Genomic DNA, 20,122 nt, shown 5'->3' with positions numbered 1-20,122 from the left:
CTGTCAGATAATATGATAAAATTATTGCATTTACAAATGCTTAGGTATTAATCTCTTCATTTAATTTGTCTTCAATGGAAAACCACAAAAAGAATTGTCAAAAAGCCAAATTGAATATAATTCTACACCAAACATAAAAAAGGGGGTGGACAAAAGTATTGGCACCCTTAGAAAAATCATGTGATACTTCTCTAATTTGTGTAATTAACAGTAGGGATGGTCCAAATTGAGTTCAGTTCGGGTTCGTACGAACCCGAACTCTCGGTAATAATTCCCGATGTCTGCCCGCTCTGTGCAGCGGGCGGATCCAGCGGTTGGACCGCCTGGAAAACTGGGATACAGCCATAGCCATACATGGAGCGGGCAGACAGCGGGAATCTGATGCTGAGCGTTCGGGTTCATACGAACCCGAACCTCAGAGGGTTCGGACCATACCTAATTAACAGAACCTGCTACTTACCTGTGGCACATAACAGGTGGTGGCAATAACTAAATCACACTTGAAGCCAGTTGAAATGGATTAAAGTTGACTCAACCTCTGTCCTGTGTTCTTGTGTGTACCACATTGAGCATGGAGAAAAGAAAGAAGACCAAAGAACTGTCTGAGAACTTGACAAGCCAAATTTTAAAGGAAGCATGATCAATCTCAAGCCTAGAAGTCCATCTGCAAAGACCTGAATGTTCCTGTGTCTACCGTGCGCAGTGTCATCAAGAAGTTAAAAGCCCATGGTACTGTGGCTAACCCCCCTAGATGTGGACAGAAAAGAAAAATTGACAAGAGATTTCAACGAAAGATTGTGCGGATGGTGGCTAAAGAACCTCGACTAACATCCAACAAGTTCTAGCTGCCCTGCAGTCCGAGGGTACAGCAGTGTCAACCCGTACTATCTGTCACGGTCTGAATGAAAAGGGACTCTATTGAAGAATACCCAGGTACACCCCACTACTGACCCAGAGACATAAAAAAGCCAGGCTGGAATTTGCCAAAACTTACCTGAGAAAGCCAAAAACTTTTTGGAAGAATGTTCTTGATCAGATGAGACAAAGGTACAGCTTTTTGGGAAAAGGCATCAATATAGAGTTTACAGGAAAAAAATAAGGCCTTCTAGGAAAAGAACACTGTCCCTACAGTCAAACATGGCGGAGGTTCCCAGATGTTTTGGGGTTGCTTTTCTGCCTCTGGCACTGAACTGCTTGACTGTGTGCATGGGATTATGAAGTCTGAAGACTACCAACAAATTTTGCAGCATAATGTAGGGCCCAGTGTGAGAAAGCTGGGTCTCCCTAAGAGGTCATGGGTCTTCCAGCAGGACAATGACCAAAAACAGAAGTCAAAAAGCACTAGAAAAGAGAAAAAAGGTTTGAGAGAAAGCACTGGAGACTTCTAAAGTGGCCAGCAATGAGTCCAGACCTGAATCCCATAGAACACCTGTGGAGAGATATCAAAATGGCAGTTTGGAGAAGGCACCCTTCAAATCTCAGGGACATGGAGTAATTTGCCAAAAAAGAATGGTCTAAAATTCCAGCAAAGCATTGTAAGAAACTCATTGATGGTTACCGGAAGCGGTTGTTCGCAGTTATTTTGTCGAAAGGTTGTGCTACCAAGTATTAGGCTGAGGGTGCCAATACTTTTTTCCTGCCAATTTTTGGAATTTTGTGTTTTGATCAATGATTTGACTTTTTTTTCATTGTCTTTTGTGTTTTTTCATTGCAAGCAAAATAACTGAAGATAGTATTACCAAAGCATTTGTGATTGCAATCATTTTCTGGAAGAAATTAAGTATTATCTGACATAATTGCCAATACTTTTGGCCAGCACAGTAACAATTAGTTACATTAAAAAAGGCCCTTGAATAATTTTAGATGTGGCCTTTGCAATCTTCGTCTGCAATTGCAATGTGTTACCCCAGTGGGAGGACACAGACAACATATAAATGTAGGCCAAATTGGTTCCTAACACTTGCTGGGCCAAATTCTCTGCAACTAGTCAAGCAAGTATAGAGTCAAAACTGAAAGAAATGTAACAGTCCAATGAGATTGAAACCTCTTGAAATGAATATGAGGAGTTTCTCTCATCTTTACTTCCCAGTCCTCCTTTTCCACCTGCTGCTGCTTGAGTGGTTCTTCTCAGCTGTTGCCGCCTGCTGTGAGATGTATGAGACAATATGATTAACCCTTAGGGAGAACATCCTGTGAGATAGCTCTTGTATAAATGAAGCGTTTTCAGTAGCAGCTTAAAACAGTGTGTACTAAAATTGACTACAGAGAGTACTTGTAGCCAGGATCCACTAATTAACCACAGAATTCTGTATACCAGTAGCAAATACCCACAGGAATGATTTTAAAAAAAATGTAATGGGAATAAAAATAGGTCATTTGAAAATGTCTTGCTTGACATCTAGCTTTGATACTGTTTGCATCAATTGACCAAAATAAACTAAGGTGATGTGTTTTCTTTAAATGGTCACTGTCCTTTTGAACAACGTCCCTCCATTTGATAGCCTTTGAGATTTCTAACATATTTCTATATACTTCATTTACAAAAAAAAAACTCCATTTCCCAGGAAAAAAGCTCTAAAGTCTTAGTCACAAGGTGTCCCAATTACCTGAAATCTGTGGTCCACTGCCAGGTGCTAGGCTTACCCTATATCTAGTACAATGATGGAATAGAGGATGTGGGGGTGGGGCTTAGAGTATAATCTGTGAGCCTACCTGCCTCCTCCAGAGGATCCACGTTGTCCCTGAAAGGTAAATCACATTTTCCTTTCAAATCTCTGACAACCCATAACATTATGGGTAGATGTTGCTTGTGTTCCTAGTAGTGTATGTACAATACTTTACTGCCTCCTGAATGTAATCTTCTCTCCTACCTCCCTTTAGCTTGTCATCATCATAATCATCAATAGTGCCAGCAGTTCATTGCTTTAGGTAACTCTATCCCTGATGTGTTGTTTCTCTTTCTATCACTTCTGATCACATTGGGGGACATTTATCAAACTGGTGTAAAGTAGTATTGTCTTTGTTGCCCCTAGCAACCAATCAGATTCTACTTTTCATTCCTCACAGATTCTTTGAAAAATGAAAGGTGGAATCTGATTGGTTGCTAGGGGCAATTAAGACAATTCTACTTTACACCATTTTGAGAAATCTCCCCCATAGTGCCTTGCAAAGCCAGTATATTGGTAACCCACTTCTACCTCCATATGCTATCTTTGATAGTGTACTTTAAAGGGATATTCCAACTTTAAACTAACTCTTCCCCTGGCCACAGGATAGAGCACGAGTAAGAGGTGGTGGGTGGTCTGACCTCTGTAACCCCGGGCAATCTCCATATCAGCCCCCAGCTCCTTTCTTTTGAATAGAGCTGTGGGTATGGCACGTGATCTACAGCTCTATTCATTGTTTATGGAGCCACTAGAAAGAGCTGAGTGGTGTACTTGGTTCTTTCTGGTGGCTCCATAGAGAATGAATAGAGCTCTATTGAAAACAATGAAGGGGGGGGGGGGATCGCAGGAGGGTACAGAGGTTGGATCCCCTGCAATCTCTTACTTGTTCCCCATCCTGTGGATAGGGTACAGGTTAGTTTTAAGTTGGAATACCCTGTTCAGCCTGTTCAGACCTATGCCCTATTATCATGCCATGACACAGCTTGGATGAGGAAGTGCTGTCCTATGTTGTGAGTAGCCAAACAACTAAAGGAAAGAAAGTATCTCTGTATGTGAAATTTTGAAACAACAGGTCTACGTTAATAAGAAAAATGCTCTAATCACAATGAGTTTTCATTAAATAGTATGTGAACCAACTGCAATTTCATGAGACAAGTATCTACTAATTTAGCTCTGCTACATATGTATATCTGCGTTTAAAGGTTTTTATTTGGCTTTGGCTAAAGCCCCAAATCAATGATTGAATTCAATCTGGCATGTGATTTCAGCTCTTCTTCATTATTCATGTTTTTAGACTGTTCTTCAACATTCTTTATCACTAAAATATAACTGAGAAAAATCATGTATTTGAAAAGTAAAATATGTGCAAATACAGACTGAAATGTGAATATGTTTGTGACCATTTATAGTTACACAAACAACAACCTGAAATCGTGTGGCTCTGATATATATATATATATATATATATATATATATATATATATATATATATATGATTACAGTAAAGACCAGCAATTGTAAGCTTTAATTTTACTTTATGGAAATGTTACTGAAGAATTTGTCTGCCAAGTTATACTTGGAAAATATTGGAATACATATAAATGGGGTTTAGGTGACCTATCAACCTTTTCTCTCCTCTCTAAGGATATTTTCATCCATAATCATCAAGTCCTGCGACCAAGTTTGCCAGATGTGCACTTTTTAAAATGAATATCCTCAGTAAGATCCTGCACTTGCTTCAGGCTGTTATGATTTAAATCCTACTTAGTTTACTGTAGTGTATACTTTTTAAAAGATTGTTCGGCCTACCGTTGTCTTTAACGGGTGTGTCCAGACCTAGAAGATGTTTTATAATTATAATTAGCACAGGGTGATATAAAAGGGTTTTTTTTTTTTTTTTTTTAAGTCACACTCACATGTTCCATTACCCCAACATTCTAGTGCTACCAATCCTTGCCACTCAGGGCTGTGTCCTGGTTCCTGTGACATCTCAACCCTATAAGAGCTGTGACTGAAGAAAGAGAAAAATAAGAAAGGTGCATTGAAATATTTGTTTAGGCATCTTCTATACAGTTGGATGTTTTTTCTTAAAAGAAAATGGTGGTTTTAACCTAAAGGTATTTTCTGACTCTCTTATTGGTTATAAACTTCCTATGGAACTTTGGTTAACTGGTCAATTTACTAGTATTATAAGTTCCATACTATTTTAGCGATGTAGAAACTAGTTGAACGACCTCCAGAGCAGTCTTTTTCTTCTTCATCTATCACATGGATTATGCCCTGCTAGCCCAACTACAACCCTGTTTAGCCCTCCCAAAGGCCCCAGTTTATGTGTGCACTCCAGAAGATTCCGTCACTCATATCTAGTGATGAGCGAGTACTAAAATGCTAATACTACTAATGTCTCCCGATACTCGAGTGCTTGTTTCGAGTAACGAACCCCATTGAAGTCAATGGGAAATTCGAGCATTTTTGCGGGGGACCCAAGTTCGGTAGGGGGAAGGTCGTGTGAAAACCTGTCAACCTCAGAAAATGATGGAAACACCACGGAAATAGACAGGAAACAGCAGGGGCAGAATGTATGCATGCCTCTGAGGCTGCCTAATGGCACCATTATGCCTAATTCTGTGCAACAGCCTGGTTAAAACAGAGGTAGGCATATGGACCACCCAAAAACTCAGCCTGACAAAGCATGGCAGTGAGAACACAGGGAACCATTAAAACAGAGGTAGCATATCATGAACCAGAAAAAAATTCAGTCTGACAAAGCATGGCGGTGAGGACAGAGTGAACAAGGTAGAAGCGGTAGCCAGTCAGCCTTTCAAAAATTATACCAGACCTAGCATGGCAGTGAGCACACAGAGAACCATTAAAAGTGAGTGAGGAAGCAAGTGAACCTCCCCAAAATTAGGCCAGACACTGCATGGCATTGAGCACACAAAGAACGCCCGGGAGCAGCAGTAGCCAACATGGAGGCCAGGCAGGAGCAACAGTAACCAACATGGAGGCAAGGTAGGAGCACCAGTAGTCAACATGGAGGCCAGGCAGGATCAGCAGTAGCCAACATTGAGGCAAGGGCAGGCACAGCAATAGTCAACATGGATGCCAGTGAAGGCCCAGCAGTAGTCAACATGGATGCCAGTTAAGACTCAGCAGTAGCCAACATGGAGGCAAGGGTAGGCACACCAGTAGTCAACATGGATGCCAGTTAAGGCCCAGCAGTAGTCAACATGGATGCCAGTTAAGGCCCAGCAGTAGCCAACATGGAGGCAAGGGAAGGCACACCAGTAGTCAACATGGATGCCAGTAAAGGCCCAGCAGTAGCCAAGATGGAGGCAAGGGCAGCATGGTGGCTCAGTGGTTAGCACTGTAGCCTTGCAGCGCTGGAGTCCTGGGTTCAAATACGACCAAGGACAACATCTGCAAAGAGTTTGTATGTTCTCTCCGTGTTTGCGTGGGTTTTCTCCGGGTACTCCGGTTTCCTCCCACACCCAAAAACATACAGATAGGTGAAGCACTGCAGAATCTGTGTGCACTATACAAATAAAAAAAAATCAAGAAAACACAAGGGCAGGCACACCAGTAGTCAACATGGATGCCAGTAAAGGCCCAGCAGTAGTCAACATGGATGCAAATTAAAGCCCAGCAGTAGCCAATATGGAGGCAAGGACAGGCACACCTGTAGTCAACATGGATGCCAGTAAAGGCCCAGCAGTAGTCAATATGGATGCCATTGAAGGCCCAGCAGTAGTCAACATGGATGCCAGTAAAGGCAGAGCAGTAGTCAACATGGATGCCAGTTAAGGCCCAGCAGTAGTCAACATGGATGCCAGTTAAGGCCCAGCAGTAGCCAACATGGAGGCAAGGGCAGGCAGACTAGTTGTCAACATGGATGACAGTAAAGGCCCAGCAGGCACACCAGTAGCAAACATGGAGGCTTGATTTTCAATTTGACTTTGACTGTAGCAGTTGGAGTAACATTCCCTGCACCTTATGGTGGGGAAAAGCAGAAGTCAACAAGATGTAAAGTAGGATAATATGTTTAAGGAAGAACTGTAATTTGTGAGGTACTTTCAGGGCGCTTTTAGTATACTAATAGGTTAGGGGAAAAGCAGAAGTCAACAAGATGTAAAGTAGGATAATATGTTTAAGGAAGAACTGTAATTTGTGAGGTACTTTCAGGGCGCTTTTAGTATTTTTAATATATGGATGATATATATATGGATGGTGAGTGAGTGGGTGGCAGCATGTCTTGCTCCTTATTGAGGTGGGGGCAGGGGGGTGGGTGGAGGGGGGGTTTCAGAGGCAGACGTGGAATTATGATGTTTCTTAGGAGATAAAAGTTGGCCACAAGGAGGTCTTTTTCCGTTGGTTAATGGTTTGTTGATCAAAATTAGGATACAACAGAAGCCTTATGGGTGAAATAGGGTGCGAGTTGTACCTGACCTTTGAGAGCGGTTATGGTCCATTATAAATGGATGGTGATTGCTCTTGGAGTGGAAGAAACTGGTGCTCATGGGCACTGGAGGACAGCATCTTGTTCACCTGGTATGAATGAAAATGGCCCCGTTACCAGCAAGGGGTGTCCGGCAGAGGGCATGTCTTGCGGGAGAGGGACCCGGATTGGAAATTGATGGATAAAAGTTATTTTAAGAACGGCTGTCTGGAAAGTGTATGAATAGCAAAACTTAAGGAGTAATATTGTGGCTCTGTTTTGAGTCCGTCGTGTCCGGTCCTGCCCGTCCCCCTGTTTTTATCTTGGTGGGGGTGAGACAGTGCTGCTACCTGAGAGACTGAGTAAAATATTTGTAATGAAGTAAGTAGTAGGACAATTAGAGATATTATTATAAAAGGGCGGAGGATAAGGGGTATTTAAGATTTAGTTAGATTAATAAGGCACCCTGCAGGAGTAACCACACAAAGAAATTATAAAGGTATGTAAAAAAGTGTTGACTCTTGACTTGCGATTGAATTTTAGATATATAATATAGAAAGATAGGGTTAAATACTTAGTTTTTTTTGGATGTTGGTTGTTTCTTATTCTTGTTTTTTTTTTCTTTACCAATATGTTGGAAGATCAAATTACGAATTACTCTTCTTCTTTTTATGGTCTTTGTTAATACTGTTATTTGGAAATAATAAAATAAAAAAAACAAAACAAAAAAAAAACATTCCCTGCATCTCTCCCCCCACCGCTGTTTTGATTTTCCATTTGACTTTGACTGTATTGATGTGGCATTGGCATCCTGGTTTTAATTCCTTGAGGATCTGGCAATTGTCTCATGCAAAGGGATCATCACTTGAGGTCCTGTCGTACTAAATTATGTGCTGCCCAACAACTAGAATTGTTATTTGTTTCTCTAGTTTGAGCAGGGTCTGACTTTTTTTTTCCTTTTTCCTCTTTTGTTTTGTTATCATTTTATGCCAGCAGACAGACACAGGTCTGTATACAGACACATACTTAAGAACAGAATACTGACAGAGTATACCACTCGGTTTAAAAATTGTAAGAAATTCTTAAAAGAGTGAGAGAGACAAACACAGAATAATGCTGGGTTTACACGGAACGATTACCGTTCGAATTTGCACGATAACGATCAAATTCAAACGATTATCGTACGTGTAAACGCAGCGAACGATCGAACGACGAGCGAGAAATCGTTCATTTTGATCTTTTCTCTTGTTCTTAAATCGTCGTTGTTTGCAAAAAATTTGCCAATCGTTCCGCGTAAACAGTCGTCCGGCCACCTGCCGCTCACAGCCTGGCCCCCCGCTCGCAGCCCGACCCCCGCTCATCAACAGCCCGGCCCCCCTCTGCAGCCCCCTGCACCGGCTAGATCGCCACCCCCGCCGCCCCGATTCCCACCCCCGCCGCTGCATTGATCGCCACCCCCGCCGTCCCGATCACCACCCCCGCCGCCGCTCTGATTGCCACCCCCGCCGCTGCCGCCGCTCCGATCGCCCCCGCCACCCCGGCCACGAGCATACATTACATGCTCCGCGTAGCAGGTCTTCGAAATCCCCGGATCTTCTCTTCAGTGCATTGATTGGTTGAAGAGGTGAGCCGGGAATTTCAAACGGCTCCTCTTCAGCCAATCAGTGCTCCTCTTCAGCATTGATTGGCTGAAGAGGAGCCTTTTGAAAATCCCGACTCCTCTCTTCAGCCAATCAATGCACGGCTGCACTGATTGGCTGAAGAGGAGCCGTTTGAAATTCCCGACTCCCCTCTTCAGCCAATCAATGCACCGCAGCACTGATTGGCTGAAGAAGAGCCGTTCAAAATTCCCGGCTTCTCTCTTCAGCCGGGGATTTCGAAGACCTGCTACGCGGAGCGGGTAACGTATGCTCGTGGCCGGGGCGGCGGGGGCGATCGGAGCGGCAGCGGCGGGGGTGGGGTGATTGGAGCGGCGGCGGGGGGGCTATCGGAGCGGTGGCGGGGGCGGCGATCGGAGCGGCGGCAGGGGTGGCGATCGGAGCGGCGGGGGTGGCGATTGGGGCGGCGCAGGGGGCTGCGGTTGACTGTGGGGCCGGCTGCGGGTGAGCGGGGGGCCGGGCTGCGGGCGCGCGATCGCAAAACGATCGCAAAACGATTTTTCCGCACGATATATCGTACTGTCTAAACGCTGATCGTTATGAAAAAAATCGTTACTCCGACATCGTTAATCGTTCGATCGGGGCAATTATCGTTTCGTGTAAACCCAGCATTAGACAGCAAAGTTTGCATTGTTCATTGTAGCACTATTTGTTATTAAAAGAAACACATGTTTGTGCATTTTTAAAGATCCTTCTAATATTTCATTTGGAAAGATGGGCAAGGTCAGCTTCCTTCATTTTATTTCCCCTGTTTTTGAAAGGCAATTTTCTGCCATGTTCTGCCCCTTCACAGCCAGAGGAGTATGTATCTCCTTACAGTGCAAGGATCTGCAGGCCCCTGTGGCAGGGAATGGGCAGAAAAAAACAATAATCCACTCTTAAGGAGAAAGATATTGCCGCAATCTTTGGACAATTTTCAGAGTTGTGTATCACTGAGCTTCATCTTTCCAGAATGAGCAAAACACTGTGCAGTTCTGTTACGATTTTGTAATAAATTTGTAATAAATGTGCTCAGACTCAGGGAAGGGTCCAGAAAAGAGTTTCTGGGAGCATGGTGGTGGTGGTGGTGGTGGATCTGCATCCCTTCTTTCCCTGGAGGAGCCAGGCTGTGAGGAAGGAGGAAGAGCTGATGGAGCAAGGGTTCCACTCCCTTGGGTAGCGTAGGTGGACTGCGTGGAAGACTGGGTGGTGGATAAGTTACTGGACACATTATCCCCTATCCACGTGATCACCTGTTCACACTGCTGCGGTTTCAATATCGGTCTACCATGAGACCCCGTGAGTCTGTGGGATACAATCCAGTAGTGGCTGTACCTATACACACTCTGTGAAACCACCTTTACTCTGTGCAAGCAGTTGTGAACTCAGATAGACCTTGCGTATGAAATACAGAAATCAGGAAAAATACTTCAGGTCCCACTAGTTTTGGGGGTCTGTGGGATACAATCCAGTAGTGGCTGCACCTATACACACTGTGATACCTCCTTACAATGAGCAGTGAAGTTCTATGCAGGTGTACTACAAATCCCAGCAATACAATGTAATACCCACTAGTTTTGGGGGGCTGTGCAATGCAATCTGGTAGTGGCTGGACCTATACACACTCTTTGATACCCCCTTCCAATTAGCAGTGAAGTTCTATGGGGGTGTACTACAAATCACAGCAATACAATGTAGTACCTACTAGTTTTGGGGGGGTGTGCGATCAGGGCCGGCGTCAGCACCCGGCATACTCGGGCAAGTGCCGGGGCCCACAGTGCCAGGGCCCACAGGTGGTGCTGTGCTGTGAGCGCACACATCATTACCTGAGGCTGTGGGGGGAGGGGGGATGAGCCAGGCGCGGGGATGAGGAGGGCGCTGGTGAGATACTGAAAGCATATGTGACAGGTGACAGGGGAGATGAGACAGGTGACAGGACTGCTGCCTGACAGATGCAGAGGTGAGTGTATGCTGTGACTGGGTATAGATGCATATGTGTGTAAGTCTTTATGCTAGTGGTGTGTGTGTGTGTGTGTGTGTGTGTGTGTATGTGTGTCTGTCTGTCTGTCTGCCTGTGTGTGCTGGGAGTAGGAAGGTTTTAGGGTCATCTCTGGATTATCTGCTACAGTGGATCTATTGCAGATTTCCCCCTTTACTTTCCATGGGGGAGTCACAATATGCAATAAATCCACTGTGTTATATTACAATTTTTTCTGTAAGGCTACAAACCCACTTGGCGGGTCTGCAGCGAGTCCCCTCGCTGCAGATCCCGGCCCTATACTTTTAATGGCAGACAAACACACAGCAGGGATGTACATCCCTGCTGCGAGTTTGTCTGCAGCCCACCCCATTAACCCCCAGAGCCGCCGGAGCTGATACTTCAACTGATCCCGGCTCCGGCGGTTCCCGATTTCTTCAGCAAGCGGGAGCGGGGACCAGGTGAAGTATATGCTCCAGCCAGCCGCCCGCCCGCAGCCCCTTTAACACCTCCCGCAGCCCCGGCCGCCCGATCGCCCCCCCTCGCAGTACCGATCGCACGCCCCCCCAATGCCCCCCCCCCGCAGCACCGATCGCACGCCCCCCCAATCGCCCCCCCCCCCCGCAGCACCGATCGCTCGCACGCCCCCCAATCGCCCCCCCCCCGGACGCCCGATCGCACCCCCCCCCCCCGATGGGGGCTGCAGGGGGGCGATCGGTGCTGCAGGGGGGCGATCGAGCGTCCGGGGCTGCAGGGGGGCGATTGGGGGGGGCGTGCGATCGGTGCTGGCGGGGGGGGGGCGATCGGGCGGCCGGGGCTGCGGGCGGCTGGCTGGAGCATATACTTCACCTGGTCCCCGCTCCGGCTTGCTGAAGACATCAGAGCCGGGATCAGGTGATGTATCAGCTCCGGTGGGGTTAATGGGGTGGGCTGCAGACAAACTTGCAGCAGGGATGTACATCCCTGCTGCGTGTTTGTCTGCCATTAAAAGTATAGGGCCGGGATCTGCAGTGAGTCTCGCTGCAAATACGCAGCAAGGGGACTCACTGCAGACCCGCCAAGTCGGTTTGTAGCCTTAAAATGTTTTGCAGGACTTTGTAGGGTATCAACTTCTGCACCTGCATATCTATCTCTCCATTTAAGGTCCATTTACACAGAAAGATTATCTGACAGATTATCTGCCAAAGATTTGAAGCCAAAGCCAGGAACGGATTTGAAAAGAGAAGAAATCTCAGGCTTTCCTTTATGACCTGATCTCTGTTTATAGTCCGTTCCTGGCTTTGGCTTCAAATCTTTGGCAGATAATCTGTCAGATAATCTTTCTGTGTAAATGGACCCTAATGGTGCGTTTACACAGAAAGATTTATCTGACAGATTTTGGAAGCCAAAGCCAGGAACAGACTGTAAACAGGGAACAGGTCATAAAGGAAAGATTGAGTTTTCTCCTCTTTCCAAAGCCATTCCTGGCTTTGGCTTTCAAAATCTGTCAAATAAATCTCTCTGTGTAAACGCACCATTAGTGTAGGTGATCAGCAGTGTATTATAATAAGTATATAATACACTGCTGTATACCTACACAGAATGGAGATATTATCCTCCTGTATGAGTGTGTATATATCTCTCCATTCTATGTAGGTATACAGCAGTGTATTATATACTTATTATCCTCCTGTATGAGTGTGTATATACTGTATCTCTCCATTCTGTGTAGGTATATAGCAGTGTATTATATACTTATTATCCTCCTGTATGTGTGTGTAAATCTCTCCATTCTGTGTAGGTATACACCAGTGTATTATATACTTATTATCCTCCTGTATGAGTGTGTATATATCTCTCAATTCTGTGTAGGTATACAGCAGTGTATTATATACTTATTATCCTCCTGTGTGAGTGTGTATATATCTCTCAATTATGTGTAGGTATACAGCAGTGTATTATATACTTATTATCCTCCTGTGTGAGTGTGTATATAATACACTGCTGATCACCTACACAGAATGGAGATATATATACACACTCATACAGGAGGATAATATGTATGTAATACACTGCTGTATACCTACACAGAATGGAGAGATATATACACACTCATACAGGAGGGGATAATAAGTGTATAATACACTGCTGTATACCTACACAGAATGGAGATATATATACACACTCATACAGGAGGATAATACGTATGTAATACACTGCTGTATACCTACACAGAATGGAGAGATACAGTATATACACACTCATACCGGAGGATAATAAGTATATAATACACTGCTGTATACCTACACAGAATGGAGAGATATATACACACTCATCCAGGAGGAGGATAATAAGTATATAATACACTGCTGTATAATACACAGAATGGAGAGATATATACACACTCATACAGGAGGATAATAAGTATATAATACACTGCTGTATACCTACACAGAATGGAGAGAGATATACACACTCATACAGGGGGATAATAAGTATATAATACACTGCTGTATACCTACACAGAATGGGGAGATATATACACACTCATACAGGAGGATAATAAGTATGTAATACACTGCTGTATACCTACACAGAATGGAGAGATATATACACACTCATACAGGGGGATAATAAGTATATAATACACTGCTGTATACCTACACAGAATGGGGAGATATATACACACTCATACAGGAGGATAATACATATGTAATACACTGCTGTATACCTACACAGAATGGAGAGATAGAGACCCTCATGTGATGCCACATGATTTGCTATACAAAGGGGCCTGCTGAGGCTCTGTCGCCCAAGGGCCCTCCAAAACCTGGAGCCGGCCCTGTGTGCGATACTATCTGGTAGTGGCTGGACCTACACACACTGTGATACCCCCTTCCAATGAGCAGTGAAGTTCTATGCAGGTATACTACAAATCCCAGCAATACAATGTAATATCCACTAGTTTTGGGGGGCTGTGCGATACAATCTGGTAGTGGCTGGACCTATACACACTCTGACACCCCATTCCAATGAGCTGTGATGTTCTATGCAGGTGTACTACAAATCCCAGCAATACAATGTAGTACAGCAGCACCACCAACCCCAAAATCAAAAAAAAGTACACTGAGCACTTCTTAGGGGTCTGTATGCAACACCTAATGTCCCCTTTCTGCCAGAAGCCGATCAGCACTGTGTGCTGCTGAAATTGTGGTAGCAGCACTGCAAGTCCCAGCCAGCAGTCTGTAGTAATACTATTAAAAAACTATTTGAAGCCATTAAAAGGGCTGTTTATTTGTATTGCTAGTATTCCCTGCCTACTGGAACGCTAAATCCTACACTGACACTCTCCCTGACCAGCAGCAGCTCTGTCCCTAATCTCTCACAGTATACTGTATGTCTGAAGCGAGCACTACCAGATGCACTTTTTATATGGCAGGGTCATCTGATCTGGCCAACCAATCACTGCTATCGACATGTATGGGTCCCACATGATCGCAGGATGTACCAAAGAGTCTCCTGCATGTTTATTGGCTGAGAAATTGTGCCCAAACTTACAGGAAACTGATGATGAGATTTTCTCCAGTATTGCGAGATGTTCGTCCGAGTAACGAGTACCATCGAGTACCCTAATACTCGATCAAGTACCAAGCTCGGACGAGCATGTTCTCTCATCTCTACTCATATCCCCTCATAGCGGCGCACATCTCTGCCTGTCCCATGGCCAGGCTGATTCCGGCATCCGCTGAAAGAATTGACATGTCGATTCTTTTAGAAGACGGCTGAATTCCCCCGCCCATAGAATGGTCTCTATGAGATGGGCAGAGATGCGCACCGCCATGAGGGAGTATGAACGATGGAATCCGCCGGAACTTACCAGCCCGGATTCCATATTGTGTGAACCCACTCTAAAATTGAAGAGTAAATTATTTTTTTTTTTAAAGGAATATAGGCAGAAAGGTTAAAATAAGTAAAATGCTTTTATACAAGAGAAGATATCTGCAATAAAAAAAAAAAAACTTTCATAGTCTGTGCATTCCCAGACCCTAGCTACAACTGTTTGAGGGTACATTCATACTACAATTGTGCCTTCTGAGTCACAGATACAGTCACAGCCAAAGTTGGGTTACAAAGTATTAGTGCATGGACCTCATTTCATTTTACAGCCCAAATGCAATCAGGCAGTGACTATGTTCAGTTAATTGCCCACATGCATATGAGTTTTTACTCAAACTAAAGCAAATCACACTTCATTCAGAATAAATGCTTGAAGGAAATTAACCATAGTTATTACTTAGTAGACTTAAATAGGTTTCATGCTAGACCACGGACAGATTTGAAATTGTATCGACAAATCCATGATGGAGGCACGGCATTCGGAGGGAAATGTAATGAGAACCATGCCTAACTTCCCATATAACAGCCCTTGCACTCTAACCTGCTGATACTTCCCTATAGTGCACCGGGCACCGAGAATGAAGGTAATTTTCTAACAGGGCATTTTCGAGATAATAGTAGTTCATTTCATATGCTAACAAGGTGTTTTGGTGCACTGGGCAGGGCTGCTGCCCTCAGACCATCGATCTGCCATGGCTGACCAACCCCTTCTAATGAATATTCATCTAGCACTCTGCTGGTGGATGTGTGCACTGAGGGCGGCAACACCTCATGAGCATATGAAAATAAATAATTATATCCCCAAAGGTAAGAAAATTACCTTCATCCTCAGTACCCTGTGTGCTATATGAACATATCAGCAGGTTAGATCCCTTTAAAAAAAAAAACAACACATATCCTACATGTTCTAAAGTGAAGTATGCAGATTTTAAGGTTCACCACATATTTTTAATACTGTACAATTTAGCTGCTTTTTTTTTTAACACATTTCATTCTCTAGAAACGTGTTTCTTTTTATTAATAATAAATAAATCATTATCGTAAAAAGTATAGTCAGTTTACTGATTTTTAGCTGTTTTTTTTTTAGCTTTAAGAATGACTTTGGTACCGTCCCTTTAAGAGCGAGTTTTGTACCATCCTTTTACAGGGACTTTGGTACCCTCTATTTAGGAGTGACTCGTTAAGAGCAACTTTGGTGCCGCCCATTAAGAAGCAACTTTGATGCCAGCCCTTTAAAAGCGGATTTGGTACTGTCCCATTAAGAGTGACTTTGGTATCGTTCATTTAAGAGCGACTTTGGTACAGTCCCTTTAAAAGCGACTTTGCTTAAATCCCTTTAAGAGTGACTTTGGTGCCGTTCCTTTAAATGCAAATTTGTTACAGACCCCTTGACAGTGACATCCACGGCGGCCTTATAATGGTATCTGCATATGTGCTGTGATTGGCTAGTTAAGGCTGTGCTATGTGCTGTTTGAATTTCTTAACATACCACGATTCATTTCTATGGGGAATATTTTGTCTTTATGTGTAAATTTTTAAAAAAGACAAATCCGATCAAAACCAAAAATACTTGATACACCTGTCACCACTAAGGGCTTCAAAACATAGTTTAACCCTTAGAGGACCGGGCCAATTAAAATTTTTGCGTTTTCGTTTTTTCCTCCTTGTGCTTAAAAGGCCATAGCACTTGCATTTTTTCACCTCAAAACCCACATAAGCCCTTATTTTTTTTGCCAGCGCTCGTTTGCTCCTCTAGACAGCCCGTGGAATAGGGCCATTACTTTTATATTATGTGATGGCTTGTTAACAAATAAATGTTCCTTAAAATCGCTCCATTCCCAGGCTTATAGCGCTTTTATCCTTTGGTCTTTGGGGCTGTGTGAGGTGTAATTTTTTGCGTCATGATATGCTCTTTCTGTCGGTACCTTGATTGCGCATATGCGACTTTTTGATCGCTCTTTATTACAATTTTTCTGGATTTGATGTGACCAAAAATGCCCAATTTTGCACTTTGGGATTTTTTGCGCTTACCCCGTTTACCGTGCGAGATCAGGAATGTGATAAATTAATCATTTGGGTGATTACGCACGCGGAGATAACAAACATGTTTATTTATTTTTATTTAGAACATGAGAAAAAGGGGGTGATTTAAACTTTTATTACGGGAGGGTTTTTTTTTTATTAACAACACTTTTTTTTTTTTTTTTTTTTTTTTTACACTTATACTAGAAGCCCCCCTGGGGGACTTCTAGTATAAGCACATTGATCTCACATTGAGATCTATGCTGTATAGTTATACAACATAGATCCATGATATAGGCACTGGATTGCTTCTGGCTGCTACAGCCGGAAGCAATCGAGTGCCGAGCTGGGATCAGTGCCATTACGGCACAGACACCCGGCCGGTACAGACATGTGGGTCGCTCCTCCGGGACAACGTCCCAGGGGGGGCAATCCAACCCACTAGACATCAGGAATCGGCAACTAGTAATCAAATGCAGCTACATGCGGCACCTGGAACCACGGCGGTTCAGAGCGCAGCCGCCGCGCTGCCCCGCTCTGAACACCCGTAGGGCGCCCAGGGTCGTCTAGGGGTTAAACAGTGTCTGTGTGCAAAGCGGGCTGTGTTAATTGCAGAAAAAGAAAAAGAAGAACTAGATGTGCATTTCCAGGACAAAATACATAGTGCTGTAAAAGAATGCTCCTTTAACAATTCATTTTCTTTAAGAGAAATTTTAACCCTTAATTCCTTTAAGAGTGACTTTGGTACCTTCCCTTCAGGAGCAACTGTGGTGCTGTCCTTTTAAGAGCGACTTTGGTACCTTCCCTTTAAGAGTTACTTTGGTGCTGTCCTTTTAAGTGCAAATTTGGTATCGACCCCTTAACAGTAACATCTATGACTTATGTACTGTCCCTTTGAGAGTGACTTTGGTACTGTCCTTTTAGGAGCGACTTTGGTGCCCTACATTTAAAAGCAACTTTGGTGCCGTCTATTTAAGAGCAAATTTAGTGCTGCCCATGCTCAGTTGCACAAATTTAGTGCCGCCCATGCTAAGTTGTGAACAAGGTGGAAGAGACTCCGAAATGCGTAAATTAACTGCATGTATTGTTCCTGTTATGTGAAGATTTTCCAATAAAGAAGAATACTTTTATTTCATCTGCAATCTGGTGCTGGACTTTCTTCTCTACAAAATAAATAAATATATTTTGAAAGTTATAGCGACAAGGACACTTTAAAAGTAGGTTCGGAGGGGCTGCCTGGGCTGACATGTTTCCTTTAAAAACACAAATCCGATTGAAACGCAGTTTGAACAGGGTCTTTGTGCAAAGCTGGGCTGGGCTGTATTAATTGAAGAAAATTAACTGGAAGAAGAAAAGGCATTACAAGATAGTTTTTTTTTTCAAGCTCTATAATAACCTTTACCCATATGGCGCCAACAAGTGCTGCAGCAATTTACAATTTAAGGGGCGTATAAGCAAACAATCAGACATTACAGAATTACAAACTAATTGTTGAAACAGCACTCCACAAGGTGAATGTGTTAGCTATATTTTACCTTCCAAACTGCTGCTGTTATTAGGTCAGGGAGAAACATAGTACTTTTCATATATACTTCTGTGCTTCTATAACACAGAAAAAAACTTTTATTCTCCAAGAGGTGTTCCCAAGCCCCTAATAAGCTGAGGGCTGTGAAGCTGCATTGCTCCCTACCAGATCCTTGCTTGATTGACAGTTAGTTGGAAGACGAGCCCAGCCTCCAAATCTCACACCTATGCAAGGATATGGAAGATAGGGAATATGAGGAGTTGTTACAGTCCTTAGCACTTCAGATGCTTAGAGAATAAAAGCCATTTGATTTGTTATGGAAGAACCGATGGATATATATATATATATATATATATATATATATATATATATATATATATATATAAAACCATGTGTCACCTTGCCCTATCTAACAGAATCCGTTGTTTGGAATGTGAATTACAGTTAACAGATTCACTTTATTACTACTTTTGCTTCCAAGTGTTTAGAACCTGTTATATTTATGACATAAATTTTCAGTAAACATAGACATATTTCATGGTGATAAATCCTGTGATTTAAAGAGATGCAAATACTTTTCTTGATTTGTATAAATGTTTAATTTATATCAAATGCTTATTTTGTTTACAAAACAGACCATCAAAGCTAAGCAAACATTTTGTGAAGAGTTTGGTCTCGCCAGTGAAGTGTGTGATTAAACATTCAATATATTCTGGGCTAAGATATGCTTAATATTCAATATCTAATGACTTCTTGTATTCATCATCTGTTTATTGGCTGGACATTTATAATATGTTTGTATTTAGATTATTAAACATACTGTATCGAATATAGTTTAACCCCTTAGCGTCCCATGACGTACCTGGTACATCATGGCGCCGCTTGGGAAGGGGTTTAGAGACGGGTTGCGCCGTGACCCGGTCTGAATGGCTCTTAGCTGGCATGGTCTGTTAGCTGCCCCAGCAAATTAAGCATTTAAATGCAGCTGTCAAAACTGACAGCTGCATTTAAAATGGCACTATAAGCAGGTTCTGCCCAATGAACCTGCTGATATGCCCGAGAAGCTCTTTACCTTATAACTACAGGGTTATTAATGATTCTTCTGTTCTCCTCTGCATTCTGTACATATTTGTTAATTGCATTCGTTAATCGCATCCTCTCCGATAGGGGATGCATAGTAGGCAGCATAAGAGGGGGCGGGCCGGGTGGGCCAAGCTGGTGATCCAGGCTGTTGGGCGATGGCACAAATGCTACTAAGCCTCTGATTAGCATAGGGGCAATTAGCGAATATATACAGAATGCAAAGGAGAAAATAAGAATCATTAACAGCCCTGCAGTTACAAGGTAAAGAGCTTCTGGGGCATATCAGCAGGTTCATTGAGCAGAACCTGCTAATAGTGCCGCTTTAAATACTGTTTTAAACCCCGCGATTTAGCAACGTGATTGTGGAGGGGCAATTTGTGCTTCTGTCTGGGCAGGGCTCAAGCATCGCAATGACGTTAATCCTGGCTCAATGCTCCATTTCTATGGGCTCCAGCAACCCATAGGAATGGAGCACTGATCTCATGGATCAATAGAGTACATATGTGTAAGGCAGGTATAGCTAGCCCGCACTGCTACCAAAACAATCACCTTGTAGATGAGGTAGTAGAGCATGGGATGTATCCTAGGCGGAGACAACGGGGTGCTTGGACAAACAGGTAGGTGTGGTATAATGTACAGAAGAAATTCCAGCAGTCACCAGTAAGCGTCTTCCAAACTTTATTTCATAGAATGTATAGCAGGGAGGGGATGGTGGATCAGTGTAAGTGCAGGCGCATCCAGGTGCAAAAAAATTTTTAAAAAAATCTTTGATTAAAAAGCCCCTACCATAATAAAAGTTCAAATCACCCCCTATTCCCATTTTCTAAATAAAAATAAATAAATAAACATATTTGCTACATCCTAGTGCAGAATCGCCCAAACTATTAAATTATCGCATTT

The sequence above is a fragment of the Dendropsophus ebraccatus genome, chromosome 2, assembly GCF_027789765.1.
Source record: "Dendropsophus ebraccatus isolate aDenEbr1 chromosome 2, aDenEbr1.pat, whole genome shotgun sequence".
Taxonomy (NCBI): Eukaryota; Metazoa; Chordata; class Amphibia; order Anura; family Hylidae; genus Dendropsophus; species Dendropsophus ebraccatus.
The sequence above is the reverse complement of the archived record's forward strand: the minus strand, read 5'-3'. Positions refer to the sequence as shown.